Consider the following 16,638-nt stretch of genomic DNA (forward strand, 5'->3'; position numbering starts at 1 on the left):
GGAAATAGGGCGGATGGCCTTCCTAAGCCCTTTAAACATTGCTTATATATATATATATATATATATATATATATATATATATATATATATATATACATATATGGGCATGCAATTTATAAGAAGTATAACAAACTTTAAATAAAAGTATTTGGTAAGAAAAGAGTTTGTAAAACATTTTGAAGTAAAACAGCTTGATAAACAGTTTGAACATTGATAAAATCATTGGCTTTATAGTTATTAATCACATGTGATTGATGTAATAACTATAAGTATTCAACTTGTATCCCCCCCCCATAAAAGCATTTAAAGCATTTGAAATTATTTCAAAGGTTAATTAAAGGGGTATGAACTCATTTGTGGTGAGTGGATTGGATTAAAGTGTTGGTTACGGTGCTAGGTGACAAATGAAGACTTGTACACACGCACGAGCCTAGTTATCATATAATGAACATATATATAACTAATTAGCCTTTTTATAACTAATAAAATGAGTTGGGACACTCTAGAATATAAAAACACTTTGTTTCAAGTGTTAAAGATCACAAGGATTGCATCCAAGTGTTAGTAGGGCAAAACTAGTGTGTTTGGAGTCCAAGAGTAAACTCCCTTGGAGTTTACGGTTTTGATGGATAAGACCTAGGGAGTTTATGGCAGTAAACTCTAGAGTTTACGGCCGTAAGCTCTAGTCCTAAGGTCCAAGTGTTGTTTTGTGGTTTAGCAAGCCTTTGAAGCATTTCTACTAAGTGGTTTGGCCTTTGGAAGGGACTAGGGCCACAAAACACCCTCCTTGAGGTGTTTACGGCCTAAGGGTATTTTCCCTTGGGTTTACTACCGTAAACCCTTATGGGAAGGGATATTGCCTTTGTTTCAAGTCCTTATCACCACTAGGCAAACATCTAAGTTAGTTTTTAGGGCTAGGAAAGGAAAATGGCTCATTTAAACACCTTTTTGGGTGTTTACGGTCTTGGGATATCCTTAGACCGTAAACACCTATAAATGGTGGTGTTTGGTGTTTTTCAAAGCCTAAACACATCCATGGGAAGTTTAACTAAGTTAAGGTAAGTCTTAGACTTCAAACTAGGGCTAAACATGGGACTTAAGTAAATTTTGGGGGACTTTATGGTGTTTACGGCCCAAGCATCATCTTGGACCGTGAACACCTCAAGCATGGTGTTCTTGACCGATTCCTTGGTGTTTAAATGATGTACTAGCTTAAAAGCACTCAAGGATGGAAGTACTTACTATAATGAAGCTTGATTTGAGCTAAAAGGCCAAGAACACTTAGTGTGTGTTCTTGGTGTTCTTGGTGTTTTGGAAAATCTAAACAAAATACATAAATGAATGGATGAATAGATGCACAAACACTAGATTAAGTGTTTTACTAAATTGAAATGGTTAGAACACTTACAAGATTTGAGTTTTGGAATTTAATGTTGGATGATACTTGAGAGAGTTTTTAGAGTTTACTCTTTTGACTATTTGGGGAGTAAACACAATGACTAGTTTCTTGGGGAGTAAACTCATACATAGGTATGAGTATACGGTTTTGGGTGCTTTTTCAACCCAAAATATAAAAGTTTGGTCGGGTGATTCTAATATGTGAAGTGTTTGCGGTTTTCAAAAATAAAAACCCGGGACGACACTTTCTTTCACCCGTTCGTTTAAAAATAATATTAAAATAATCAAACGAACTTTATATTTCTTAAAAATAAGAAATAATGATATTAATTTACGATACGAAGTGGTTGACTTTTAAGGTTTGACCGAATGAAAATTTTGGGTTGTCACAGAAACTGTAGGCGGTGAAAACAATTCCTCTGCTTATTGTCCAGATGGATGTTTTAATATTCATGTTTGGAATAAATCGTGAGTTGTCAATCATACCTTACACAAGTCTTTCAATATATTACCTTTTGGATACACATATGTAAATTCAAAACTAAAGTTATCATCTTATTTATACTCTCCTGCCACCAGACCTTTGTGCCACCTACATTAGTAAATGATTTGTTCAAAGAGTATATGCATAAGAATACACTTGGGGAAAAGTGAGCAACGAAATGCGAGAATTATATTGGGAGGAGTTCAAGGTAGTAAGTTATATGTTTTAAATTATTGTTTGGTAAACATTTAAATTTAAACATATGTGTATATTTTTATGTGTAGAAAAATTGTTGTTCAGATGAATCAACACAAGATACACAAATGAGGAAAGCTTAGGAAAGTAAAGAAGCACAATGTTATGGCCAATATCTCTTCAACATATAGAGCATAAACATAAACCCAAGTGGTAGGAAACCAACTCATATCACACTAGAAGTATAGAACTCATGGCAAGCTAAATGGAATACAGATGAATACAAGGAGAATTCTAATCAGAACAAGATCAATAGGCGTAATGGGATGGCTGATGGAATACCACAACCTACCCATAACGCTGGACCCGCTTCTAATTTGAAGGTGGCTTCTGATTTGGTGATTTTTTTAAATGGTTCATTATAATTTGTATGTTTATATATGTTATGTGTATATTTATTTTAAATTTGATGGTGTTTATACAAAAGAGGAAATTAGGATTGTAACCAGCACATTGTGAAGTGTTCTTGTATACACATACAAGAAATCACGATGGAGTCACATTTACAAATGAAAAATGTAGAAAAAATCATGTAACATTCATTTCAGTGCAAGGTTTTATGTTGTAGAGTTCATGTTATTTATAACTTTGATATCTTTTTAAATTATTATTACTTTGGTGGTCATGACAAGAAAATAACACTATATGGATTTGGCTCATATGCAAAAGCAGTTCCCATGAATAGCGGTACAACGAAAGTGTTAATTACATTCCAATAAAAAAATGGTGAACTAGAAGAATTGAGGGAGCTTGTTAAATAGTAAAAAGAGCAAAATGAAGAACTTAAGGAGACAATGAAGGCCAGAGATGACCAACACAACATAAGAATCGAGCAGCTTAATAAACAACTACAATCGGCAATGGATGTTATTAATGGTTTTCAACAACTACAAAATTCATAAAGTATTAATGTGTTTATCGCAAAGTATTTATTTTAGATTAGTCACTTTGATTTTCGATGTAATAAAAATTTATTCTATTATTTAATGATATAAATTTTATTTGATATTTTCTTAAATTTGTTTTTATATATTAGTACAAATTAATTTGGTTATAATTTATAAATTAATTATCCATCCTAAGATATATAACTTTGCAACAAAAACATTCCTATGTAATTTGCAACGGAAAATAGAACACGGATTTTGCTAGGGATTAATCACCACAAATTTATCTAGGGATTAATCACCATGGATTTTGCTAGAGATTCATCACCACAAATTTTGCTACAAATTCATCACCACAGAATTTGCTAGGGATCCACTAACGGAATTTGTGATGAAAGAGCTACTACAAAATTCGCCACGGTACACGACAGAATACCCTCTACAACATATTTCATTCCGTTGTTACATTTTTGACAAAATTATTGCTTCCCTCGTAAACCCTCGTTACGGGGTTTTTTAGGATGGAAATGGGTCGTTGCAAATTCCATTGCTATTCGCCTTTTGGAATGGAATTTCAGCTTTTTGCAACGGATTCCTTCCGTTACAATATCGGGTTTTTCTTGTAGTGGGAGACCTATTTTTTATGGACTGACCAATTTTAAGCCCAAGAAATCCAATAAGGCCCACATAGATGGATATTGTTTCTTTTGTGGAGAAACTGGACACTAGAAGATGCTTTTGCTCCTCTTATCTGGAAAGAAAGTCTGGTAGAGATCGACTAGTACTTCAGGTATCTACTAACACTTAGGTACTTTGTACTTAAATGTTAACATAATATTTGTAAATGGCTTGCAGATGTTTACAGAAGAGTAACGAGCTGAGCACAATCAAGTTGAAACGATACTCTCAGAATTTAGTTTATTAATTATTCTAGGAACATAATGTACTTGTAATATAGAATAATGTTTGTTTTGGAATAATGTATGTTTTAATTTAGCTTGTATAACTATATGTCTCAGTTATTTTAATTTATGAATGATTGACTATTTGCTTAAATCGTTTTTCATAATGATCACCTTTATATTTGGAAATGATTAAAATTCTGATTATAAGACTAGATCTCTTAATAAGAATTATAAAGTAAATATCAGTGTTTTATAAATAACAAGTTCTATATGCAATATATTTTGATTTAAACTTGTTTTAAATTAAACTCATCTTTGACATTGTTATCTTTATTATATAAATGATATTCACATATTCTAACTTCAAGAAAGCGATCCTTGAAGACAAATAATGTAGTTTATTTGACATATGTAAATCTTATTTATATATGAAAGATTCCTAATGATATTTTCACTAAGTAGTAGAGAAAATAATTAATAAGGAACTATACACCATGGTGTATGAATTCCTTTCTAATGAATATCTAAGATTAAGCATAAGATACCAAATCAAGTTTATTAACAACTATAGTAGTTGTAGTAATATTTTACATGATAAAACATAATTGTGAAATATTTGTTTAATTTTTCATATATAAAGTTGAAATACAAATCAGTAAGAACTATCCAAGGCATTAATGATAATAAATGATGAATTAAATCTTACTTGGTATGATTTACATTCTAATTGCTAGAAATGTCCTCCTTTTATTTCTATGGGATAACTCCTAGAACACTATCAATTGTACCTTGAGTACAAACACCAACAAATAAGTAGATATAACATTTTTTTCATAAGGTTTTGTATGGAACGACTCCATCACTATCTTACTTAAATGTTTTATGGATTTAAAGCCTATGTTGCACTAATGATTTTAAACCCAAAATCTACTATATATATATATATATATATATATATATATATATATATATATATATATATATATATTTGTATAATACTCTAAATGTGGCTTAGATTATTATATGCAAACCCACCAAGAATAAGTTCTCTTATTCCATTGATAGTTTGTGTTAACAAAATGCAAGCTTCTAATAGCAGAAGGTACATAGACATTGAAGTACCTCTAGAACCATAACCTAATGTAGTAATAGTTGACACTAGTTTTAACAAGGGATTGTTAAACTCGAATAATAGCTATTCACAAACACAAACTGTTTGCTTTAGTATTGGAAATCATCTATGACTTGAGAAATGTGGAATATCTTATTGATAAGATTTTCTTGATGGTTTCTGGCAAATCCATTAAATACCAAGATGCTATGTTAGAAAGAGTAAGTGAATCTTCTAGAAATAATGCATTACATGGATAACCACACACATTTACAGCAATACTTATTTATAAAAGGATTTTCTCATACCAATGTCATTGACTATGGTTGTTATCACACTCATGACATTGACTATGATCAAAACTTTTTCACTAGTATCTATGATTAGATCAACAAGGATATTGTTTACTACAAATTCGTATTCTCAATATGAGATATAGCAAATAGATTTCAAGAAAGACCACTTTTCTTAATAGACATCTAATAAAAGATATCTATATAGATTAGCATGGAGTTTTTCTTAATCCATGTTATCCTAGAAAAATGTGTAAAGCTTGATATCCACTTATGGATATAAAGCAAACATCTCAATGTTGTAATCATCATTTTAATATGAAACCATAAGGTATTCTTTCATATCAAAATGAATAAAACATGTGTGCTTACTAATAACTAGAGGGGGCATAGTGACATTCCTAATCTTGTATGAGTGAGACATACTTAATCATAAGAAATTACATTCTAACCATGACAAACCTTTTTACCTTGACTTGAAATGTGTTTATAAAATGAAATACTTAGGAAGAACAAGATACATTCTTGGAATGTAAAATCTATAGAGATAGATAAAATGAATGTTAAAAGTTTTATATCCTTATGCATATATTGACAATATCTTGAAAGAGATCAAGATAGAATATTCCTTTAGAGGAACCTTTACATTGTCACATGGCACTAATTTTGAGCCAGCCTCAAAAGGACTTGGCTCATAGGTTTAAACAAGATGAAATGATTTATATTCGATTTTCTTGGCAAATGAATCCATCATTTATGCCATATTGTGATAAAACTTGGTATATGATCATGCATTGAGAATATCATAATATTCTAATTGAATACATGGTTAAGTCACCAGATGACTATAAGAACATTCTAAAAGTACTTTGGTAGAACTAAAAAGCATCTATATGAGACAATTAGTTTAGAATAATATCTTCATGTAAAGAGCTAGATAAGATTATGATTTCTAAGCAAACATAAATATTTATGAATTATAATTGGATTATGACTTTATTTTGGGATAAAGAGTAAGTTTAGTTGGAATGAGGTCCAAGAAAAACAAAATGATACAATATGCTACAAATTAAGAATACATTACTTTAGAAGTTGAAATCTAATACGATTGGATGAATGAGTTCTTTGAAAAGATATGTTCATCTCTACCATTCAAGGATGAAATAGAAATTTTTGTGACTTCGAGAATATACTAAATCAAGTTAAGGGGCTGTTTGGCAACATCTGAATTTTTAAGATCTGAATATCTAAGAGGTCTGAATTTCTAAGAGGGTCTGAATTTTTAAGATCTAAATTTTTAAATGTTGTTTGCTCAGAATTACAGTGTTAAATGATAAAAATAACCATTTTGCCCTTAAATGATATTTATCAGTACAAAGAGGAAAAAAACTAAGAATTTGGTTTTCACATATGCTTCATTAAACACCTAAAATCCCAGAAAAAAACGACCTTCTAAACTCGAACAATTAACAATAAACCTAGACAAAACAGTTAGCAAATCAAGATGTTTAGAAGATATAACAGTTAGCAAATCAAGATGTTTAGAAGATATAACAAGTGTGATAAGTGACTGTAAATTAATGTAAATGACAAATCCCTGCATAATCAAATATGATTCAAAGCTCTACATAATTAGTGATGAAATCTGCATACATCAACATAAACAAGAAGGAAAAAATTCATCTGTATACATCAACATAAACAAAAAGGAACAAATAGATGAGGACAAAAGTACTTCCATAAAATCCAATTGTATCTAGAAATTCAACCAGAAAAAATATGTAAATTAAAATAATGATAAGCTTAAAAATTCCCAGCAAGTAAATGAACCTTTAAACAAAACCTAAATGACATAAACATTTGAATAAAACCCAAATTACACAAAATGAAATAAAAATGGAATCAGATACTCAGATTTAAAAGTGACAACAAAGAATCAAAGAGTTCTTATTTATGGTTATTCATAGAAAAATGGAAAACCATGAAATAAAGGAAACTACATTTGATAGTTCAGAATATAAAATTGATTTCTGTTTTCACATCTCAGAAAATCGCATTCATATTTGATACAATAAACTCACAACAATTTTCAATTTCACACCGTGAAGACCAGTTATCTCAGTGGGGTCTTTGAGTAAAAGCTTGGCGAAGGTTCGATTTCAGCAATGGGATGGTGTGCGACGTCAGCTCTGGTGGTGCAAGGGCGTCGTCGGTGCTCTGTGACGTCAAAGATGCAGAGGCAGAAGAGATGGAGGGTTGGTGTTTGATGGACGAAAGAAGAGAGACGATGGTAGAGGTAGGGAAAAAAGGAAACACATTCTTTTTTTTCCTTTTAGATGCGGCTTTATGTCTGACCGAATAAGATGATATGTTCATATTCAGATGCAAATATAAGAGGTAACCAAACGGTCTAAATCAAAAAGATTCAGATCTGTCTCTTATGAAGAGGCATTAAGATGCTACCAAACAGGGCCTTAGAGAATTTATGTCACGAAAGAACACCAACCATATACTCCAAGATATTTAACTATACCTAGCGTAAAGTTAAATATAGATATGATAGTATTCACAGAATTCACACAAATTAATTTTTTTTGAACTCATTAATAATGTCCTTCTTTTAAGCTAAGTATGAATGGTCACACATCAGTTATAAGACTTTATTATTCTAGAAATGAGATTTAGATTTAGATTTAGTATTTTGATATTAGAACATTGTAACAACAACTATTATATAACGTTTTGATATATTAGGATATGAACATAACATCAATACTTTTTTTATTCAATATTAACATGTTTAATCCATGAATAATCTTATTATTCTAAAAGTTCATAGTCGGTTATAATTGTGGGAGATATTATGAAGTAAGACTAAGATGAATTGGATTGGTTGACTTTCACCAAATGAAGGTAGGAAATAGGTTTTAACCAAGTTTCATAGGTACTTGTCAGAGAACTAGTATTGAACTGACCCGCATCAAGATTATCTCATGGATCGGTGTCATGAATGATACTTGATTAAAAGGTACTATCTTTGTATCCTTAACACTTGAGATATATATTGGGACTTAAGTGTAAGGAGTAATGTGGTAATATATAGTCAAACGTTGGTCCTTAACCATGCAATTATAAAAGCCATTTTCAGGTATGATATGAACTATGTAAGAGGCTTATGTAGTCAAGATGAGATTTGTTTCTCTTATGTGTTGAGAGTTAGACATCTAAGGAGCCTCACCAAAAGTTGAACACCTAATGAGATTGATCGTGATCCATATCTCATGTTTAATATGATGTTTGTGACAAAGGGATTGCTGATAAACTTACCTTATACACCAATTGTAGCTTCGAGATTTTTGGGAATTTGGCGTTTATAGAATGGCACAAAGTCGTATATTGATAGGGGCAGTGAAATGCTGCTAGACGTTCACCACTGTCTATATTAGTCTAATATGAATCTTGCGCAAGTAGGAGATTGAAAGATCCAGTATGCTCAATAATTATATTAAAGTGATATTGCTAATTAATATATGATACTAAGGCTAGAGGGAGTGGTAACACTCCTAGCACCTTGCCACATCACTTTTTTGATTGCCACATCATTTTTTTGTCTTAGCATCTAATTCTAAGCATTTCATAGGGAGTGGTAGGGGTGAGCAAAAACCGCATCGCAACTAAAATTAACCATAAAAACCGCATAAACCGCAACCGAAAAATCGTAACCGCAATAAAAACCGATGGTGAGGTTTTCTATTTTTCAAAAACCGCAAATTTGTGGTGCGATGCGGTTATTAGTTTCCAAAAACCGCAAAAAAACCGCACCGCACCGCATATATTATATACAATTTTTTTTATCAATTATTATTTTATTAAATATTAAAAATAAGACAAGTTTCATGAATGAAAGATGGATAAAATACTAGAAGACAAAAGTGTTGGTTTTTTCTTATGTTTAACTTTGAAAAAAAGGATGAAATTAGACAATTTTAGTTGTTTGTGGTTTAAGTTAAATAGTTAATTGTCTTATACCTTACGATTTTTTTTTATTATTACAAGTAATATGTTTGAACTCTTAAAACTATTTGAGCTCTAAACTGTAGTTAAAAACCACACAAAATAACCGCACCAAATCCATGCGGTTAATAACCGCACCAAATCCATGCGGAACCTTTACATTGTCACATGGCACTAATTTTGAGCCAGCCTCAAAAGGACTTGGCTCATAGGTTTAAACAAGATGAAATGATTTATATTCGATTTTCTTGGCAAATGAATCCATCATTTATGCCATATTGTGATAAAACTTGGTATATGATCATGCATTGAGAATATCATAATATTCTAATTGAATACATGGTTAAGTCACCAGATGACTATAAGAACATTCTAAAAGTACTTTGGTAGAACTAAAAAGCATCTATATGAGACAATTAGTTTAGAATAATATCTTCATGTAAAGAGCTAGATAAGATTATGATTTCTAAGCAAACATAAATATTTATGAATTATAATTGGATTATGACTTTATTTTGGGATAAAGAGTAAGTTTAGTTGGAATGAGGTCCAAGAAAAACAAAATGATACAATATGCTACAAATTAAGAATACATTACTTTAGAAGTTGAAATCTAATACGATTGGATGAATGAGTTCTTTGAAAAGATATGTTCATCTCTACCATTCAAGGATGAAATAGAAATTTTTGTGACTTCGAGAATATACTAAATCAAGTTAAGGGGCTGTTTGGCAACATCTGAATTTTTAAGATCTGAATATCTAAGAGGTCTGAATTTCTAAGAGGGTCTGAATTTTTAAGATCTAAATTTTTAAATGTTGTTTGCTCAGAATTACAGTGTTAAATGATAAAAATAACCATTTTGCCCTTAAATGATATTTATCAGTACAAAGAGGAAAAAAACTAAGAATTTGGTTTTCACATATGCTTCATTAAACACCTAAAATCCCAGAAAAAAACGACCTTCTAAACTCGAACAATTAACAATAAACCTAGACAAAACAGTTAGCAAATCAAGATGTTTAGAAGATATAACAGTTAGCAAATCAAGATGTTTAGAAGATATAACAAGTGTGATAAGTGACTGTAAATTAATGTAAATGACAAATCCCTGCATAATCAAATATGATTCAAAGCTCTACATAATTAGTGATGAAATCTGCATACATCAACATAAACAAGAAGGAAAAAATTCATCTGTATACATCAACATAAACAAAAAGGAACAAATAGATGAGGACAAAAGTACTTCCATAAAATCCAATTGTATCTAGAAATTCAACCAGAAAAAATATGTAAATTAAAATAATGATAAGCTTAAAAATTCCCAGCAAGTAAATGAACCTTTAAACAAAACCTAAATGACATAAACATTTGAATAAAACCCAAATTACACAAAATGAAATAAAAATGGAATCAGATACTCAGATTTAAAAGTGACAACAAAGAATCAAAGAGTTCTTATTTATGGTTATTCATAGAAAAATGGAAAACCATGAAATAAAGGAAACTACATTTGATAGTTCAGAATATAAAATTGATTTCTGTTTTCACATCTCAGAAAATCGCATTCATATTTGATACAATAAACTCACAACAATTTTCAATTTCACACCGTGAAGACCAGTTATCTCAGTGGGGTCTTTGAGTAAAAGCTTGGCGAAGGTTCGATTTCAGCAATGGGATGGTGTGCGACGTCAGCTCTGGTGGTGCAAGGGCGTCGTCGGTGCTCTGTGACGTCAAAGATGCAGAGGCAGAAGAGATGGAGGGTTGGTGTTTGATGGACGAAAGAAGAGAGACGATGGTAGAGGTAGGGAAAAAAGGAAACACATTCTTTTTTTTCCTTTTAGATGCGGCTTTATGTCTGACCGAATAAGATGATATGTTCATATTCAGATGCAAATATAAGAGGTAACCAAACGGTCTAAATCAAAAAGATTCAGATCTGTCTCTTATGAAGAGGCATTAAGATGCTACCAAACAGGGCCTTAGAGAATTTATGTCACGAAAGAACACCAACCATATACTCCAAGATATTTAACTATACCTAGCGTAAAGTTAAATATAGATATGATAGTATTCACAGAATTCACACAAATTAATTTTTTTTGAACTCATTAATAATGTCCTTCTTTTAAGCTAAGTATGAATGGTCACACGTCAGTTATAAGACTTTATTATTCTAGAAATGAGATTTAGATTTAGATTTAGTATTTTGATATTAGAACATTGTAACAACAACTGTTATATAACGTTTTGATATATTAGGATATGAACATAACATCAATACTTTTTTTATTCAATATTAACATGTTTAATCCATGAATAATCTTATTATTCTAAAAGTTCATAGTCGGTTATAATTGTGGGAGATATTATGAAGTAAGACTAAGATGAATTGGATTGGTTGACTTTCACCAAATGAAGGTAGGAAATAGGTTTTAACCAAGTTTCATAGGTACTTGTCAGAGAACTAGTATTGAACTGACCCGCATCAAGATTATCTCATGGATCGGTGTCATGAATGATACTTGATTAAAAGGTACTATCTTTGTATCCTTAACACTTGAGATATATATTGGGACTTAAGTGTAAGGAGTAATGTGGTAATATATAGTCAAACGTTGGTCCTTAACCATGCAATTATAAAAGCCATTTTCAGGTATGATATGAACTATGTAAGAGGCTTATGTAGTCAAGATGAGATTTGTTTCTCTTATGTGTTGAGAGTTAGACATCTAAGGAGCCTCACCAAAAGTTGAACACCTAATGAGATTGATCGTGATCCATATCTCATGTTTAATATGATGTTTGTGACAAAGGGATTGCTGATAAACTTACCTTATACACCAATTGTAGCTTCGAGATTTTTGGGAATTTGGCGTTTATAGAATGGCACAAAGTCGTATATTGATAGGGGCAGTGAAATGCTGCTAGACGTTCACCACTGTCTATATTAGTCTAATATGAATCTTGCGCAAGTAGGAGATTGAAAGATCCAATATGCTCAATAATTATATTAAAGTGATATTGCTAATTAATATATGATACTAAGGCTAAAGGGAGTGGTAACACTCCTAGCACCTTGCCACATCACTTTTTTGATTGCCACATCATTTTTTTGTCTTAGCATCTAATTCTAAGCATTTCATAGGGAGTGGTAGGGGTGAGCAAAAACCGCATCGCAACTAAAATTAACCGTAAAAACCGCATAAACCGCAATCGAAAAATCGTAACCGCAATAAAAACCGATGGTGAGGTTTTCTATTTTTCAAAGACCGCAAATTTGTGGTGCGATGCGGTTATTAGTTTCCAAAAACCGCAAAAAAACCGCACCGCACCGCATATATTATATACAATTTTTTTTTATCAATTATTATTTTATTAAATATTAAAAATAAGACAAGTTTCATGAATGAAAGATGGATAAAATACTAGAAGACAAAAGTGTTGGTTTTTTCTTATGTTTAACTTTGAAAAAAGGATGAAATTAGACAATTTTAGTTGTTTGTGGTTTAAGTTAAATAGTTAATTGTCTTATACCTTACGATTTTTTTTTTATTATTACAAGTAATATGTTTGAACTCTTAAAACTATTTGAGCTCTAAACTGTAGTTAAAAACCACACAAAATAACCGCACCAAATCCATGCGGTTAATAACGGCAACAAAGAAAAAAACAAAACCGCACCGCAAAAATAACCGCCTAACCGCACCACAAAAATAACCGCACCATGCGGTTTTGAAAATGGATTAACCACATTTGCGGTTAGTAGTGAGGTTTTGGCTAATAACCGCACCGAACCGCACCGCGCTCACCCCTAGGGATTGGTAACACTCCTAACATTTTATTTATTTATTTATTTTGATTTTTTTTCAAATTTAAAAAATAACACTGAAACCTTGGAATTTTAAATGGGCCCTCATTTCCCAAACATCATATCCAACCAATAAAATGGCTTAACATGTGATTTTTTTTCTTTAAGATTTGTTGGTTTTTTTTAAAAAAAAAATCCTAAATTAAACAATCATCTAAATAAACTAGCATTAAAAAGTGATTTGGTGTTGCAAACGAGGCCTTGTGGATGAGAAGGCATTTTTTTGGAGTGTCCAGAGGAACTTGAAAGCAAACTTTGTGCTTTCCCTTTCTTTTTCTTTTTCTTTCATTTCTTTCTCATAACTTCAAGCATCAAGGCCTGTTTTTTCTCAAATCATCAGAGGAAAAAGATGAAATCGAAAAATTAAGAGGGGGGGGGGGGGGAGCAAAAACAAGAAAAAATTAGAGAAATTAAGAGAGGAATCAGAGGAAGAAGGAGGGTTTTTGCTTTTTCTGATTGAAGAAGAAGAACGAGAAAGAACCTAAAAAAGAAATGTCTACTCAAACTCAACCACAAAAGCAATCTAGTGAGCAACTTCAAACACTGATGCAAGCTGGTCTAATGTCAAGATGAAGAATCTAAATCTGCTCTCTCAACTTTTAAGGCGAAAGAGGAAGAAATAGAAAAGAAAAAGTTGAAGGTTAAAGAAAGAGTTCAAGCTCAGTTGGGTCGTATTGAAGAAGAAACAAAACGTTTGGACCAATCACCTTCTCCTTTTTCTTTCTCTCTCATCTCATAAAAGCCTTAACGACAGGAGAATAGCGACCCCCCTTAGCAAGCCCAAAGGGGTGGTATTCTCTTCTCTTAGCGAGGTTAGCGACGAGCCTTAACACACACACTTCGTTAAGCCTAATAGGTTACACTAACAAAAACTTGATATAATTGATTATTTATCATAAATTAATTTTATTAAATATTCAATAAAACTCTTATAATCAATTGGAAATCAATTATTTCATGGAAATAATAATTTTCATTAGCTAGTAACATAATATATCATATGGTATGATTTATAAATTCATGTACAAACTTTTAGACCATAAAGACATTTTGTCTTTTACCAAAAGACAAAGTTTATATTTTATAAACTTTGAGGGGTCGTTTGTTTCGTTTGATTCCTAAGGAATTGAAAGGAATTGGAAACTAAAATCCAATACAAAACCTGTTTGGCTTACAGAACGAATAGAATATGATTTCCATAATTACTTTTTAATTCCGTGTATGAAAGATTTCCCATTCATTCCCTGTTTATAAGGAATCCACATTCTGTTAGCTTGTCTTTTTTTTTTTTTTTTTTTAATTTTTTTTAATTTTATTATTTTTTTTTAATTACACAATTATCTTCCCATATATATGCGGTTCTAGTAAAACAAAATAAACTATGTGATTTTTCATATCTTTTCTACGGTTACCTTCTTCTATCGATTATATTTTTCTCCAATCGGTATTTGTCAAAAAAAAAAATCATCTATCGATCATAACCATTGTACTGCCGTATTTCATCTCTGGCTCGTCATTCTTCTACTGCTTTGGTGTATCTATCATCTTCGTTTAAAGGTAAACATCTCATGTTCATTTTTTCTACAATTAACTGTGTTCAACCATTTTTTTATATATTTGTAATATGTGATTCATCTTTGTCTGATAGAAAATAGCATAATTTTTTAACATTTGTGCTGCTTACTACATCTCTAGTTTCTTTGTGTGAAGTATGAACAATTTTCTTTACATGCTATGTACGTTTATTGTCGTAATATTATAAAATTTATTTTCTAATTCCTTTGTAAAATCAGCAAACCAAACAGAAAACAGATTCCATTCCTTGTCCTCCAAACGCATTTCAGCTTCTAGTACATTCAGATTCAAATTCCTTCAAATTCTAATTCTTTTGACAGATTTCATTCCTTCAAAAAATATTAAGTGAAACAAACGCCACCCGAGTTTATAAAATTTAAACAAAACTTCTTCTTTTTGAAAGCATGGGCCGAAAATTATATGGAAGAAAATAGTGATGGTCTTTTGCATTCTTTAATCAAAAGAAATAGGTATGGGTGAATCCATGGGGGACAAGCTTGTATAAAGGGTGGAATGGTTAAGGACCTTTAGATTAAGCCTTCACTTTTACTAGCTAGAAGCTTTCATTCTTGCATTACACTTTTTCATGCATATGGCCGGAAGTTAAAAGATCTCTCTCATTCTCTTTCATTTTTTTTAAGAACACATAAATATTACTTGCTTTTGATGCTCTCTTTATGTTCTTATTTTGATAAAAATATAAAGCTTAAGAGTGTTAAGAATTTTATACAAATAGAACTAGAATTATACATCAAGTTGGGTCATTGTTGGTGTCTCTAAAGTTCATCATTCCTCATCAACTTCCAAGCCTCCCAATAGGATCCAAATAACTAAAAAGGTTGTTATTTGTACTTTTTCTTCTTTGGTGTTGTTCTATTTCCAAATTTTGCAAGAAGATCTTTGGTAGGTTATAAAGTTGTTTTATGTTATTCAAAATATCAAGTCTACCATTGCTAAATCTCTTATTTTTTAAACTAGTTTTTGAATTAAAAGCCAACATTTGGTCCAAAATGGTTGCCACATCATGGCAACATACTGCCACGTCATGACATCGCACCAAATGCATATTCTTCTCAGCTAATGTCATGTCCTGGGTCACCCGACGCTACGTCGTGGCCATACAAAATTTCCAAAATTTTAAATGATTAACTTATCAAAAGAATACCTACAAACTTGATGTTATACTGATTGTCCCACAGGGAAGGAGTCAATATTATTGATGAGTTAAGTAAACCATCAAGATTCTTGTCAATTTTAAATAGTACATTAACTCATGGTCATGACCAGGATACATGGACCATGGGGTCCTACATCTTATTTACTTGATGAAACGTTTATATAACTCATGACTTATGTAATTAAAGTATATCCAATCATATTTTCTCTATGTGGCTTTGAATGCCATGTCCCGAATCACATGATCAAATAGTGCTATGTAGTTCCCTCTTCACTACTCTTCACTACCAGATCCTTTTATATCTTATTGCTTCTTTCCTGACTAAGACATATATATATATATATATATATATATATATATATATATATATATATATATAAAGTCATTCGCAGGGGCAGACGCAGGAATTGATAGCAGGTGTTGTCAATTTTTTTTTTCCGGTGAAACATAATATAAAACCAAAAATTAATTCATTAAGTCTACTAAAAAAATCAACTACATAAAAAGTTAAAAACATAACAACTACCTAATACAATTAAAATTTTTCCTCTTCGTGCCGACATCTTTTGAAATCGTTCCATTACTTTTTCATTTTCTACTTTCACAAGTGCTTCGGTCTCACCATAGAAAAGCAAGGCGTCGTTCAAAAAGTCATCACCAAT

This window comes from Lactuca sativa, chromosome 1 (genome assembly GCF_002870075.4).
Source record: "Lactuca sativa cultivar Salinas chromosome 1, Lsat_Salinas_v11, whole genome shotgun sequence".
NCBI lineage: Eukaryota > Viridiplantae > Streptophyta > Magnoliopsida > Asterales > Asteraceae > Lactuca > Lactuca sativa.